Source organism: Lipotes vexillifer, unplaced genomic scaffold, assembly GCF_000442215.2.
Source record: "Lipotes vexillifer unplaced genomic scaffold, Lipotes_vexillifer_v1.1 scaffold329, whole genome shotgun sequence".
In the NCBI taxonomy this organism is placed as follows: domain Eukaryota; kingdom Metazoa; phylum Chordata; class Mammalia; order Artiodactyla; family Lipotidae; genus Lipotes; species Lipotes vexillifer.
This window is the reverse complement of record NW_006774067.1, coordinates 2,047,623-2,062,454: the sequence shown is the minus strand read 5'-3', so window position 1 is coordinate 2,062,454 and position 14,832 is coordinate 2,047,623.

Sequence of the window (14,832 nt, the reverse complement as noted above, 5' to 3'; positions counted from 1 at the left end):
CATTATACGGCGTGTTTACCACACAGATAAAATAGATACAAATAACCTCAAGAGTACAGATACTAGTAAAATTCAGTGAAACAATTAGGAAGTAATGAGTTTTGAGTATTGACTCGGTTTAAACGTAATTTATTTAATCATATGTTCCTTTTCATCTGTTTTTTGTTATTGGCAGTATTTAACAATCAGATCTCAAAATTCCTAAAACTTTAACAATTGGCTCTTGCAAGCCAGTATAAGCTGGCTTTAGCACACCACTGGGAGAGCAGGAAAAAGAAAACAGGCATCAAAACACACAGGAATATTTAGGTAAAGACAAAAACTCCATGACTCTATGTGAGTCATGTGCATGGTGGGTCAATTAGATATTTATTAATATTTATTGGGAAATTACTAAACACTAGGCAGATCTTTATGTCGAATTTCTTCTTCATTCTTCACAACCATCTTATAAAGCTGTACCACTATAATTACTTTTTGAGACAGGAAACAGACTTGGAGAAGGAAAACAACTTTTCTGGTAGGAAAGCACAGATCAACTCCAGTTTTGACTCAAATGGCCCTGCTCTTAAAAAAGTATATACCGCCCTGATGCCTCAGTGAAAACCTCACACCCTTCAAAGGCTTACAACCCTCAAAGCCACTCGGAGTCCCAACTGAAAAGGGCAGCGGATTTGCTCCTCCATCAGGAAGGTCTTGATTAGCAAACAACATATGTAGTAAGTAGATTATGAAGATAGAAACCAACTTCACTCTGACCCTCTTCCACCTAAATTCTAAGAGTGCACACACTGCTCAGATCACTACATTGTTTACTTTCTGGGATTTTCAATTTCCAAAGAAATAAATAAATCCAGTAAGGCTAGATGCTTTCCCCCCCCCCCCAATTTTCTAGATTTCCAATGATTGTTCTGGGAGGAGTGGGCAGTTCTTGTCTGCCTGTCAGAGTGATTAATTAGATTTAATTTCATGCTGTCTTCTCTCATCCTGTCCCTGCCCCTGGTGACTAATAACTCCTCTACAAAGTCCAAACAAATGGCCACAGTATCTAGTTTTTATTTTTGGAAGTTTTCTCCAGCCCAAACGCATAGAACCTCTTCACAGGCAGTGGTTTAGAAATTCCTGGCCAGGATTCCTGCTCTTAACAGCCGCACTTGATATGCCTAGATGGCACGTTGACTGATACCCTGGGTGGCATCATGCCAGCTCAAAAGTTGTCAGGCTATTTGAATCAAGAGTCAGCACGGGGCAATGATATATATAGACGGGCAGCCTACAAAACAGCTCCATGAGGGGCCATATCTTCGTCAGGAAGTACCTTTGTGCCAGCTCTAAAGCATTAACACCACATGTCTTTTTCTACACTTGACATCTGTGGACACTTAGAGTGTGTGACAAAAGGAGGAAGAGGATGAGAGTAGAAAGGAAGACAAGGGAGTTTATAGGTGAAGCTAGCAAATCAGAGAAGGATGAATGGCAGCTGGGGCTCAGGAGTCCATTAGGACACCACCACCCCCCCCGCCCCACCTCATTGGCTTTTTTAGCATGAGGTGTGAGTACTAACTACAGACAACTTGTTTCAAGGTAGAGCTTAGCACAATTGAAGGAAGAGGTCAGGAATGAGCAAGTCATATCTCTGTTTCTAGCCATGCACCAGACCGCCCTCCCCAAAGGGTCCATGAGTCATATATGCCAAGTGGCCACCAGGTGTTTGAAACCTTAGGATAGGAAACAGCCCCTTCCCAAAGAGTTAAATCTTATGAACCCAGATCTCTGCATCTCAAGGGGGCGAGGGAACACGGCTGTTCAGACAATTCCAGACATCCAGACAAGCTTGACATAGCTTTAATAAATTCATCAGGGAAATGAAGATGTCTAGTAGTCTAAATATGTGTGTGCGCATGGGAGAACTTCAGATTCGAGATTTGTGGGACTGAAACTCTGCCCTGTAGCTTATTTAAGGCTCAAGAAGGTTAACAACTGGCCCAGTATCGTTTTACAGATAATCCTCAATTTCCTCAACTGTAAACTGAGAATAAAATTAAAATATACTTCACAGCGTTGCTATTAGGCTCAAATGAGATGATTTATGCAAAACACTTTTTGAATGGCAAAGCCCATACGAATGTATCATTGGGGTTATTTTAGGGGCAGCTCACCCCTTTGTAAAAATGAGTTACAACACTAATCTCCATTATCAGTCATTTTTAGAAATCACATATAAAACGTACTTTATAAATCGTGACTCTATTATTAGCACTACAATTGTTTTTAAATTGGTAGTGTTTTAAAAGTCATCTTGGGGGGCTTCCCTGGTGGCGCAGTGGTTGAGAGTCCGCCTGCCGATGCAGGGGACACGGGTTCGTGCCCTGGTCCGGGAAGATCCCACATGCCATGGAGCGGCTGGGCCCATGAGCCACGGCCGCTGAGCCTGCGCATCCGGAGCCTGTGCTCCGCAACGGAGAGGCCACAACAGTGAGAGGCCCGCGTACCGCAAAAAAAAAAAAAAAAAAAAAAAAAAAATTCCTTTTTAACCCCCACAAAAAAAAAAAAAAAAAAAAAAAAAAAAAAAAAAAAAAAAGTCATCTTGGGATACTGTATCTTCAGACTAACAAGGAAGTCACTATATTTCTAAAACGTCACCTCGCTGAGTTACCTTCAGAACCTATGTACAAAGTGAAGAAAAAGTCAGTCTCAAAAATCACTGCTCATTTATGACTCAAAATAGTATCTACTCTATTTACCTGATATACTCTGAATGACTTTAGGCTCAGATATGAAATCAAGTTCATCCTTAAGGAAGATGTTTGTATCACGCTTCATAGCAAGAATTTCACATAACTTCAGCATCTGAACCTCCACGGTTCTGTAGGGTAGGCAGGGGCATGCTTACAGACCTTGTTTATAAAGAAACTGAGGGTCAGAGAGATGGAGTTCTGATGCAAATTCTGATTTCCTATCTCAAAAGGAATTTCTTATTCTAGGGAGAAATTTCCCCCTTTTCTTTAGGTTTGTTTCCACTGAAGTCCTCAAATCATTAAGTCAGTTCTAAAGTTCAGTTGCAAGAAATATTTTGAACAACGGTAGCACCACTGGAATATAAGCACCATCCCTCAGAGTACCCATATTGAATTACTAACATTTCACAACTGTGTCCTGATATATTAATTTAAAAATCAGTCTGTTGGGGTTTTTTTTGTTCGTTTAATCTCAAAGCCATCTTATGCATTATCTATTTCTAAATCTCTCATTTTTAGAAGAAACCGAGGCTCGGAATGTTTAAGGGTCTCAAAACATTCATTGGTGTTTAGATAAATTGCCAAGGTTACACAGCAACTCAGTATTAAATCATTAGGAAACATAAAATAAACCCAGACTGGCTTTTTAGAAGACAAAAACGATATGGTGGTTTTTGGAAAAAATGCTGCCATATGTATACGGCATTCTGAGTGTGAGATTATTTTCAAATTTTGAACTTATTTTCCAAGCTTGAAAATTCACTTTGGATTGACTCTGTTTCTTCTTAACACGTCAAAATTAATTCCTAGCAACACAGTGTTACTTCTTCGGGGAAGCCCTCACTCTCTCCTCCAACCACTATAAATAGTTTCTTTCTGTGTGTTCCAGTAGCATTTATGGTTTATGACTAGTTGTTTTTTTGTGTCAAACTCCAGTTTACTGGGAGCTTCTTAAGGGCAGGGGCCCTTACTGGTTCCCCTCTCTCAGCACTTAGCATGATGCCTGGTACATAATAAAGTGTGTTCAACAAATTTTTGATGAATAAATTAATGAATGCAGAAATTTAAAACTGTAAGACAGTGTAAATAAACAAGAAAAAAGTTTACACCCTGTTAACACAGATCCGGCCTGATCAAACACTTATCTGTTTACTATTGTCTCCTTATCTCAGGAAAATATCAGGCTTTTTGATTCTGAGTATTCTGAGGAGCATGCAGTCAGAGCCACCTCTGAAGGACTCGGGTTGAGGACACTGCCCTGAGGATTACTGTTATTACTTGAATTATTTTTAGTACACTTCTATTTAGTTGAATGCATTCCTTTGTGGGGAATTTAAAGTGCTTCATTCGCATGTCCTTTAACTGTCACACTCCTGTGAGCTGGGTAGGGACAGAATTATCACCTTATTACATGAATGAGAAGGCTGGAGAAGCCTGACTCGTTCAAGGCCACTCAGGTGGCTTTTAGGAGGGTGATGAGAAATACTTTTCTTATTCTTGGTGTTTCTATTGTCTGGAACTGCCACTAGCTTTAGCACTGGAGTAATCAAAGCTCAGCTGCTCCTGAGGAACTCAAACATTCACTTGGATACTGACCTAGGCCTCAGACAATTCAAAGCTGCTCCAATCAGGAATATACTATGTCAGATTTGTTTTCCCTGATGTGCGGGGCCTGGAGGTATTTCTGTTAGTTCCTTCTTCAGGACCAGCTACATAATTTGCAGGGTCCAGTACAGAGTAAAAACATGGGCTCCTTGTTCAGAAATTATTAAGAATTTCAAGGGCTTCCCTGGTGGCGCAGTGGTTGAGAGTCCGCCTGCCCATGCAGGGGACACGGGTTCGTGCCCCGGTCTGGGAGGATCCCACGTGCCGCGGAGCGGCTGGGCCCGTGAGCCATGGCCGCTGGGCCTGCGCGTCCGGAGCCTGTGCTCCGCAACGGGAGAGGCCACAGCGGGGAGAGGCCCAGCGTACCGCAAAACAAAAAAAAAAGAATTTCAAGGATTCTGCAGAGCTTTCAACCCTTCTGAGGCTGCACTCGCGTGAAAATCGCCGTATCTTTGCTCTTCTCCTGTTTTCTTCCGAATTCTCATAAAGTTTTACCTTTACGCTCCTCACACCTTCTATCTTCTCTACCTGCTTTCAGTAAGACCCGACTCAGAGTATCCTCTATGCTTACACGGGGGTGAAATTTGTAAAATAAAACTCTGCTGAGGTCATCACCTTGATTAAAATCTTTCAGCAATTTCTCGTCATCTCCTGGATAAACTTAACTTCCTAGGCTTCCCTTTCAGTTCTCTATCGCTGCATGACGAACCACCCCCAAACTCAGTGGTTTAGAAGTACAACCACACACCTTCTCATAATCCTGGGTCTCCCTGTGGTATTTGCAGGGCTCGCTCATGTGTTTTGTGTTTGTCAGGTGGCACATCAGCTAGGGACCGGCAGGCGCCAGATGACAGTTGCCTGGGGATGTTGGCCGGGGTGCCTCACTTCTCCTTCACGTGGACTCCCCTGCAGGCTGTCTGGGATCTTCTTGGAAGGCAGCTGGATTCCAAGAGAGTGAAAGTGAAAGCTGGAAATGCTTCCTGTGGGCTCAGCGTATCATGCAGTCACCTCTCCCACACCCTATTTGTCAAAATATGTCACAAGACCAGCCCAGATATGAGGGGTTGGAGAAATAGATTTCCCCTCCTGGTAGAAAGGACAGGAGCATCACATAAGCAAAGGGGTATGACTAGAAGGGTGTGAGGAATTTGTGGATATATTTTGCAACTGACCATACTTTGCTGTGTGTCCTTTCTGACCTACACTTGCTAACCTCTCCTTTCTGTCTCTGTTACTCTCACAAGACAATGATCTAGCCTTGGTAACATGATGGTAATGATAACCAGTACCACAGATACAGTCACCGAGTTCCTTCTTTGTCTCAAACACTGTAGCTGATGTTGTGCATATATTATGGCACTTCGTCCTCCAAATTCCCTATCATGGAGGTATTTTTATTCCCATTTTTGAGATGACAAAACTGAGACATTCAGGAGCTTAACATGGCTCACAAGGAAGAAACTGAGCTGGGATTCAACTCAGGTATGTTTGATTCCAATATCCATTAAGTTTTTACTATGCCACACAACCACACCAAAATATTTGCCTTATTTGATGTGTACCCATATACCTTGGTGACTTTCACATGCCTTTTCCTTTGCCTGAAAAAGCCTCCATCTCTCTCTCCTCTCCTCTTCCTTTTTCCTTTCACCCGCCTCTCCACTCACCATGGAAAAGCACACACACAACTCTACATGACAACTCTCATTCCCCCAGGCAGAGTTAGATGACCCAATTTAGGATCCTATAAAACCCCTTTTTCCTCCTTCTTGACCATTTGCTCCTTGACTATAGGAATCTTATCTTATTATTATTACTTATTTTTGCATCTCCCTGGCCTAGTACAGTCACTTACAGTCACTTATAACCATTGGTTATAAGTGATAAGTGATTACTGAATGGAATTTTCAAAAGCATGCTAACTTTACACACTACTATATATAAAATAGATAAACTATAAGGACCTACTGTATAGCACAGGAAACTATATTTCTCAAATATATATATCATATATATTTGATATACTATATATTATATATTATATAATATTATATATTATATATATATCACAAAATCTTGTGATATCCTATAATGGGAAAGAATCTGGAGAAGTATATCTATATCTACCTATCTCTCTTACCTACCTACCTACCTGAATCACTTTGCTATACACCTGAAACTAACACAACATTGTAATATCAACTATACATCAATTTAAAAAAATGCACAGCAAATAGACTAGAAGGAAATGTAATGAAAAATTAGAGTTAATATATGAGGCGGAGGTTGAGGCATTAGGTCATTTTATTTTCTATGTCTACTTTATTTTTCAAATTTTCTATGATGAACATGTATTGCTTTTATAATGGCTAAAATAAATTTGATAAAGAGCAAAAAGCATGCTAACTTTGTCAATTAAAATTATATTCAGGCATATTAATAATTTTCACTGAAATAAACAATCAAAAGAGTCAAATGGTCAAAACAGTTGTCCATGCAGAGTTTCAGCAAATCTTTTGCACATGCCAGTTTCACCATGCCATTCATTCATTTGATTATTGATTTATTCAGGTTCTTATGTACAGGGCATTGTGTACTTTGACAAGACATTCATGCATTTAGTTACTCATTAAGAAAATCACCTGATGCAAAAAATCAACCATTTTTATGTTTAAATGTCACTGGATTTTCACTTTTGTTTTGGTTTTGTAATCAATATTTTGTTCTACATTACAGGTTAGCTGACTTGACACTCATTCCCAATCCCATTCTTTCTTGATTGCTTTCACTATCAAGACTTTATATACTTAATTTCTCAGCCTCTCTTGCTGATATGGGTAGTCATGTGACACAATTCTTGTCAATGACACATAATCTGAAGTATGCTAGTACAGTTTTTGTGAAAAGTTTGTTCTCCTCTTTAAAGAAAGCTTAGGCATAGCTGGCCTCACACCTGTCTCCCCTCCTCCCTGCTGTGAGCACAGACATGATGGCAGGAGCTACAGCAACCACCCTGAAGCTATGAGAAAGGAGCATCATGCTAAGCATGGCAAAATGTTAAAACAGAGAGAGTCTAAATCCCCATGATATGTTTGAGCTGCTGCATAAGCCACCAGGCAATCTATATCGACTTCTTGCCAAGTACAAAAGAAAACCCTATTTGTTTAAACAGTTATTGGTCAATTTTTCTTACTTACAGCCAAATGCATCCCTATAAAGTACAAATACAGTTTGACAATACAATGTGGAAATGACCTAAAAGAGGAAGGAGTGCTTACTATAGTCAAACAACAATAACAGCAATACTGTAACATAAATTCTTAGAGGGCAGGGATATCTGTTTGTTTTTGTTTTATTCACTGTGGTATCTCCAGAACTTAGAATAGTGACTGGCACATAGTGGGAATTCAATCAGTGTTTGCTGACTGCATGAATAGTGTTCCTGTATGGAGAGCTGCCCCCTTAATTGTGTGTCCTTTCTTCACTTCTGCAAGATACATTTTCAGCTGTACTTCTGAATGGCTCTCTGAAACCTGACTCAACCACTAAAAGTGTCTTGAAGCAAAAGGTTCATGCAGCCTCAGAAGAAGTCAAAGAAATGAATCACAACAGCCCTCTAAATTTGGTGAACTCCTATGCTCACTTTATAATACCACACTGGCCAGAGGATACTGGGAAAGGGACCTGGACTCTCAGCTCTAAATAAAGAGCCATGTTACATATCTTACCTGGGCTCACCTGCTGCCTGACTCTGTGTGCCTGAATCACTCATTCCATCTTTCAGGTAAGGTGTGATCTAATAAGAGGGCTGGCCTCAAGCACAAAATGTGGTCACAAAATTTGCAGTTTATTGCCTCCTCTCTACATGTTATCATCAGGGAGATGCTGGAGGTTTGTGAGGTAGAAAAGAATTAGGTGATAAGTCTTCGGCTTTTGTGTATGCACTCACAGGTATTTTTCTCTCTTTCGCATCCATTATATCCCAAAAGACCAAAAGGATCAAATGACATTTGGGTGAATTTCATTCTTAAATAATTAAACATGACTCATCATTCTTCCATCCGTATTCAAGACATACTTTAAAGAGAAATTCTTCCTCCTGTTGATACACCCTAACAAAAAAATCTTCACTTTCAGCACTCAATATATCTGTGAGAAAATACCTATGACATGTATGACTAATTATAAGCTGTCAGTGTGAGGATAACAATGCTGATGTAATATACTGATTTAAAAATAACTAGGGGGCTTCCCTGGTGGCGCAGTGGTTGAGAGTCCGCCTGCTGATGCAGGGGACACGGGTTCGTGCCCCGGTCCGTGAAGGTCCCACATGCCATGGAGCAGCTGGGCCCGTGAGCCATGGCCGCTAAGCCTGCGTGTCCAGAGCCTGTGCTCTGCAACAGGAGAGGCCACAACAGTGAAAGGCCCGCGTACCGCTAAAACAAACAAACAAAAAAACCCATTAGGAATGGGACTTCCCTGATGGTGCAGTGGTTAAGAATCCACCTGCCAATGCAGGGGGCACAGGTTTGATCCCTGGTCCGGGAAGATCCCACATGCCGTGGAGCAACTAAACCTGTGCGCCATAACTGCTAAGCCTGCGCGCTAGAGCCCGCGCACCACAACTGCTGAGCCTGTGTACTAGAGCCCGTGAACCACAACTACTTAGCCCACGTGCCACAACTACTGAGCCCGTGCACCACAACTACTGAAGCCCACGCTCCTAGAGCCCGTGCTCCGCAATAAGAGAAGCCACCGCATTGAGAAGCCCATGCACACAATGAAGACCCAACGCAGCCAAAAGTAAATAAATAAAAATAAAGAGGAAAAACCAGGGAGCTTCAAGATGGCGGAAGAGTAAGATGCAGAGATCACCTTCCTCCCCACAAATACATCAGAAATACACCTACATGTAGAACGACTCCTACAGAACACCTACTGAATGCTGGCAGACGACCTCAGACCTCCCAAAAGGCAAGAGACTCCCCACGTACCTGGGTAGGGCAAAAGAAAAAAGAATAAACAGAGACAAAAGGATAGGGACGGGACCTGCACCAGGGGGAGGGAGCTGTGAAGGAGGAAAGGTTTCCACACACTAGGAAGGCCCTTCGCGGGTGGAGACTGCGGGTGGGGGTGGGGGGTCAGTGGAGAGAAGCTTCAGAGCCACGGAGGAGAGCGCAACAACAGGGGTGCGGAGGGCAAAGCGGAGAGATTCCCGCACAGAGGATCGGGGCCGACCGGCACTCACCAGCCCGAGAGGCTTGTCTGCTCACCCGCCGGGGCGGGCGGGGCTGGGAGCTGAGGCTTGGGCTTCGGTAGGAGCGCAGGGAGAGGACTGGGGTTGGCTGCGGGAACACAGCCTGAAGGGGGCTAGTGCACCACAGCTAGCCGGCAGGGAGTCCAGGAAAAAGTCTGGACCTGCCTAAGAGGCAAGAGACCATTGTTTCAGGATGTGCGAGGAAAGGGGATTCAGAGCACCGCCTAAACGAGCTCCAGAGACGGGCGCGAGGCACGGTTATCAGCGCGGACCCCAGAGACGGGCATGAGACGCTAAGGCTGCTGCTGCCGCCACCAAGAAGTCTGTGTGCAAGCACAGGTCACTATCCACAACTCCCCGCCCCGAAGCCTCTGCAGCCCGCCACTGCCAGGGTCCCGTGATCCAGGGACAACTTCCCCGGGAGAACGCACGGTGGGCCTCAGGCTGGTGCAACGTCACGCTGGCCTCTGCCGCCGCGGGCTCGCCCCACATCCGTACCCCTCCCTCCCCCTGGCCTGAGTGAGCCAGAGCCCCCGAAGCAGCTGCTCCTTTAACCCTGTCCTGTCTGAGCGAAGAACAGACGCCCTCAGGCAACCTACACGCAGAGGCGGGGCCAAATCCAAAGCTGAACCCTGGGAGCTGTGGCAACAAAGGAGAGGAAGGGAAATCTCTCCCAGCAGCCTCAGGAGCAGAGGATTAAATCTCCACAATCAACTTGATGTACCCTGCACCTGTGGAATACCTGAATAGACAACGAATCATCCCAACTTGAGGAGGTGGACTTTGGGAGCAACGATATATATATTTTTTCCCTTTATCTCTTTTTGTGAGTGTGTATGTGTATGCTTCTGTGTGTGATTTTGCTTGTATAGGTTTGCTTTTACCACTTGTCCTAGGGTTCTGTCTGTCCGTTTTTGGTTTTTTTATTACTTAAAAAATTTTTTTTCTTAATAATTATTTTTTATTTTAATAACTTCATTTTATTTTATCTTTTTATTTCTTTCTATTTTTTCTCCCTTTTATTCTGAGCCGTGTGGATGAAAGGCTCTTGGTGCTCCAGCCAGCCGTCAGGGTTGTGCCTCTGAGGTGGGAGAGCCAAGTTCAGGACACTGGTCCACAAGAGACGTCCCAGCTCCACGTAATATCAAACGGTGAAAATCTCCCAAAGATCTCCATCTCAACACGAAGACCCAGCTCCACTCAATGACCAGCAAGCTACAGTGCTAGACACCCTATGCCAAACAACTAGCAAGACAGGAACACAACCCCATCCATGAGCAGGGAGGCTGCCTAAAATCATAACAAGGCCACAGACACCCCAAAACACACCACCAGATGTGGACCTCCCCACCAGAAAGACAAGATCCAGCCTCATCTACCAGAACACAGGCACTAGTCCCCTCCACCGGGAAGCCTACACAACCCACTGAAGCAACCTTAGCCACTGGGGACAGACACCAAAAACAACGGGAGCTACGAACCTGCAGCCTGCGAAAAGGAGACCCCAAACACAGTAAGCTAAGCAAAATGAGAAGGAAGAAAAACACACAGCAGATGAAGGAGCAAGGCAAAAACCCACCAGACCTAACAAATGAAGAGGAAATAGGCAGTCTACCTGAAAAAGAATTCAGAGTAATGATAGTAAAGATGATCCACAATCTTGGAAATAGAAAGGAGAAAATAAAAGAAACATTTAACAAGGACCTAGAAGAACTAAAGAGCAAACAAACAGAGATGAACAACACAATAAATGAAATGTAAAATTCTCTAGAAGGGATCAATAGCAGAATAACTGAGGCAGAAGAACAGATAAGTGACCTGGAAGATAAAATAGTGGAAATAACTACTGCAGAGCAGAATAAAGAAAAAAGAATGAAGAGAATTGAGGACAGTCTCAGAGACCTCTGGGACAACATTAAGTGCACCAACATTCGAATTATAGGGGTCCCAAAGGAAGAAGAGAAAAAGAAAGGGACTGAGAAAATATTTGAAGAGATTATAGTTGAAAACTTCCCTAATATGCGAAAGGAAATAGTTAATCAAGTGCAGGAAGCAGAGAGAGCCCCATACAGGATAAATCCAATGAGAAACATGCCAAGACACATAATAATCAAACTATCAAAAATTAAAAGAAAGAAAAAATATTAAAAGCAGCAAGGGAAAAACAACAAGTAACACACAAGGGAATCCCAATAAGGTTGACAGCTGATCTTTCAGCAGAAATTCTGCAGCCAGAAGGGAGTGGCAGGACATATTTAAAGTGACAAAGGAGAAAAACCTACAACCAAGATTACTCTACCCAGCAGGGATCTCATTCGGATTTGATGGAGAAATTAAAACTTTCACAGACAAGCAAAAGCTAAGAGAATTCAGCACCACCAAACCAGCTTTAAAACAAATGCTAAAGGAACTTCTCTAGGCAGAAAACACAAGAGAAGGGAAAGACCTACAATAACAAACCCAAAACAATTAAGAAAATGGTAACAGGAACATACATATCGATAATTACCTTAAATGTAAATAGATTAAATGCTCCAACCAAAAGACATATACCGGATGAATGGATTCAAAATCAAGACCCATATATATGCTGTCTACAAGAGACCCACTTCAGACCTAGGGACACATACAGACTGAAAGCGAGGGGATGGAAAAAGATATCCCATGCAAATGGAAATCAAAAGAAAGCTGCAGTAGCAATTCTCATATCAGACAAACTAGACTTTAAAATCAAGACTATTACAAGAGACAAGAAGGACACTACAGAATGATCAAGGGATCGATCCAAGAAGAAGATATAACAATTGTAAATATTTATGCACCCAACATAGGAGCACCTCAATACATAAGGCAAATGCTAACAGCCATAAGAGGGGAAATCGACAGTAACACATTCATAGTAGGGGACTTTAACACCCCACTTTCACCAATGGACAGATCATCCAAAATGAAAATAATAAGGAAACACAAGCTTTAAATGATACATTAAACAGGATGGACTTAATTGATATTTATAGGACATTCCATCCAAAAACAACAGAATACACAATCTTCTCAAGTGCTCATGGAACATTCCCCAGGATAGATCATATCCTGGTAATCATATCACAAATTTGATTTGTGATTTGATTTGATGATTTGTGATCATATCACAAATCAAGCCTTGGTAAATTTAAGAAAATTGAAAGCGTATCAAGTATCTTTTCTGACCACAACGCTATGAGACTAGGTATCAATTACAGGAAAAAATCTGTAAAAAATACAAACACATGGAGGTTACTTAATAACCAACAGATCACTGAAGAAATCAAAGAGGAAATCAAAAAATACCTAGAAACAAGTGACAATGAAAACACGACGACCCAAAACCTATGGGATGCAGCAAAAGCAGTTCTACGAGGGAAGTTTATAGCAATACAATCCTACCTTAAGAAACAAGAAACATCTCAAATAAACAACCTCACCTTACACCTAAAGCAATTAGAGAAAGATAAACAAAAAACCCCAAAGTTAGCAGAAGGAAACAAATCATAAAGATCAGATCAGAAATAAATGAAAAAGAAATGAAGGAAACGATAGCAAAGATCAATAAAACTAAAAGCTGGTTCTTTGAGAATATAAACAAAATTGATAAACCATTAGCCAGACTCATCAAGAAAAAAAGGGAGAAGACTCAAATGAATAGAATTAGAAATGAAAAAGGAGACGTAACAACTGACGCTTCAGAAATACAAAGGATCATGAGAGATTACTACAAGCAACTCTATGCCAATAAAATGGACAACCTGGAAGAAATGGACAAACTCTTAGAAATGCACAACCTTCCGAGACTGAACCAGGAAGAAATAGAAAATATGGACAGACCAATAACAAGCACTGAAATTGAAACTGTGATTAAAAATCTTCCAACAAACAAAAGCCCAGGACCAGATGGCTTCACAGGCAAATTCTATCAAACCTTCAGAGAAGAGCTAACACCTATCCTTCTCAAACTCTTGCAAAATATAGCAGAGGGAGGATCATTCCCAAACTCAATCTATGAGGCCACTATCACCCTGATACCAAAACCAGAAAAAAATGTCACAAGAAAGAAAACTGCAGGCCAATATCACTGATGAACACAGATGCAAAAATCCTCAACCAAATACTAGCAAACAGAATCCAATAGCACATTAAAAGGATCATACACCGTGATCAAGTGGGGTTTATTCCAGGAATGCAAGGATTATTCAGTATACGCAAATCAATCAATGTGATACACCACATTAACAAATTGAAGGAGAAAAACCATATGATCATCTCAATAGATGCAGAGTAAGCTTTCAACAAAATTCAACACCCATTTATGATAAAAACCCTCCAGAAAGTAAGCATAGAGGGAACTTACCTCAACATAATAAAGGCCATATATGACAAACCCACAGCAAACATCATCCTCAATGGTGAAAAACTGAAACCATTTCCACTAAGATCAGGAACAAGACAAGGTTGCCCACTCTCACCACTCTTATTCAACATAGTTTGGAAGTTTTAGCCACAGCAATCAGAGAAGAAAAAGAAATAAAAGGAATCCAAATCGGAAAAGAAGTCAAGCTGTCACTGTTTGCAGATGACATGATACTATACATAGAGAATCCTAAAGATGCCACCAGAAAACTACTAGAGCTAACCAATGAATTTGGTAAAGTAGCAGGATACAAAATTAATGCACAGAAATCCCTAGCATTCCTAAACACTAATGATGAAAAACCTGAAAGTGAAATTAAGAAAATACTCCCATTTACCATTGCAACAAAAAGAATAAAATACCCAGGAATAAACCTACCTAAGGAGACAAAAGACCTGCATGCAGAAAATTATAAGACACTGATGAAAGAAATTAAAGATGATGCAAATAGATGGAGAGATATACCATGTTCTTGGATTGGAAGAATCAACCATGTGAAAATGGCTCTACTACCCAAAGCAATCTACAGATTCAATGCAATCCCTATCAAACTACCACTGGCATTTTTCACAGAACTAGAGCAAAAAGTTTCACAATTTGTATGGAAACACAAAAGACCCCGAATAGCCAAAGCAATCTTGAGAAAGAAGAACGGAGCTGGAGGAATAAGGCTCCCTGACTTCAAACTATATTGCAAAGCTACAGTAATCAAGACAGTATGGTACTGGCACAAAAACAGAAAGATAGATCAATGGAATAGGATAGAAAGCCCAGAGATAAACCCA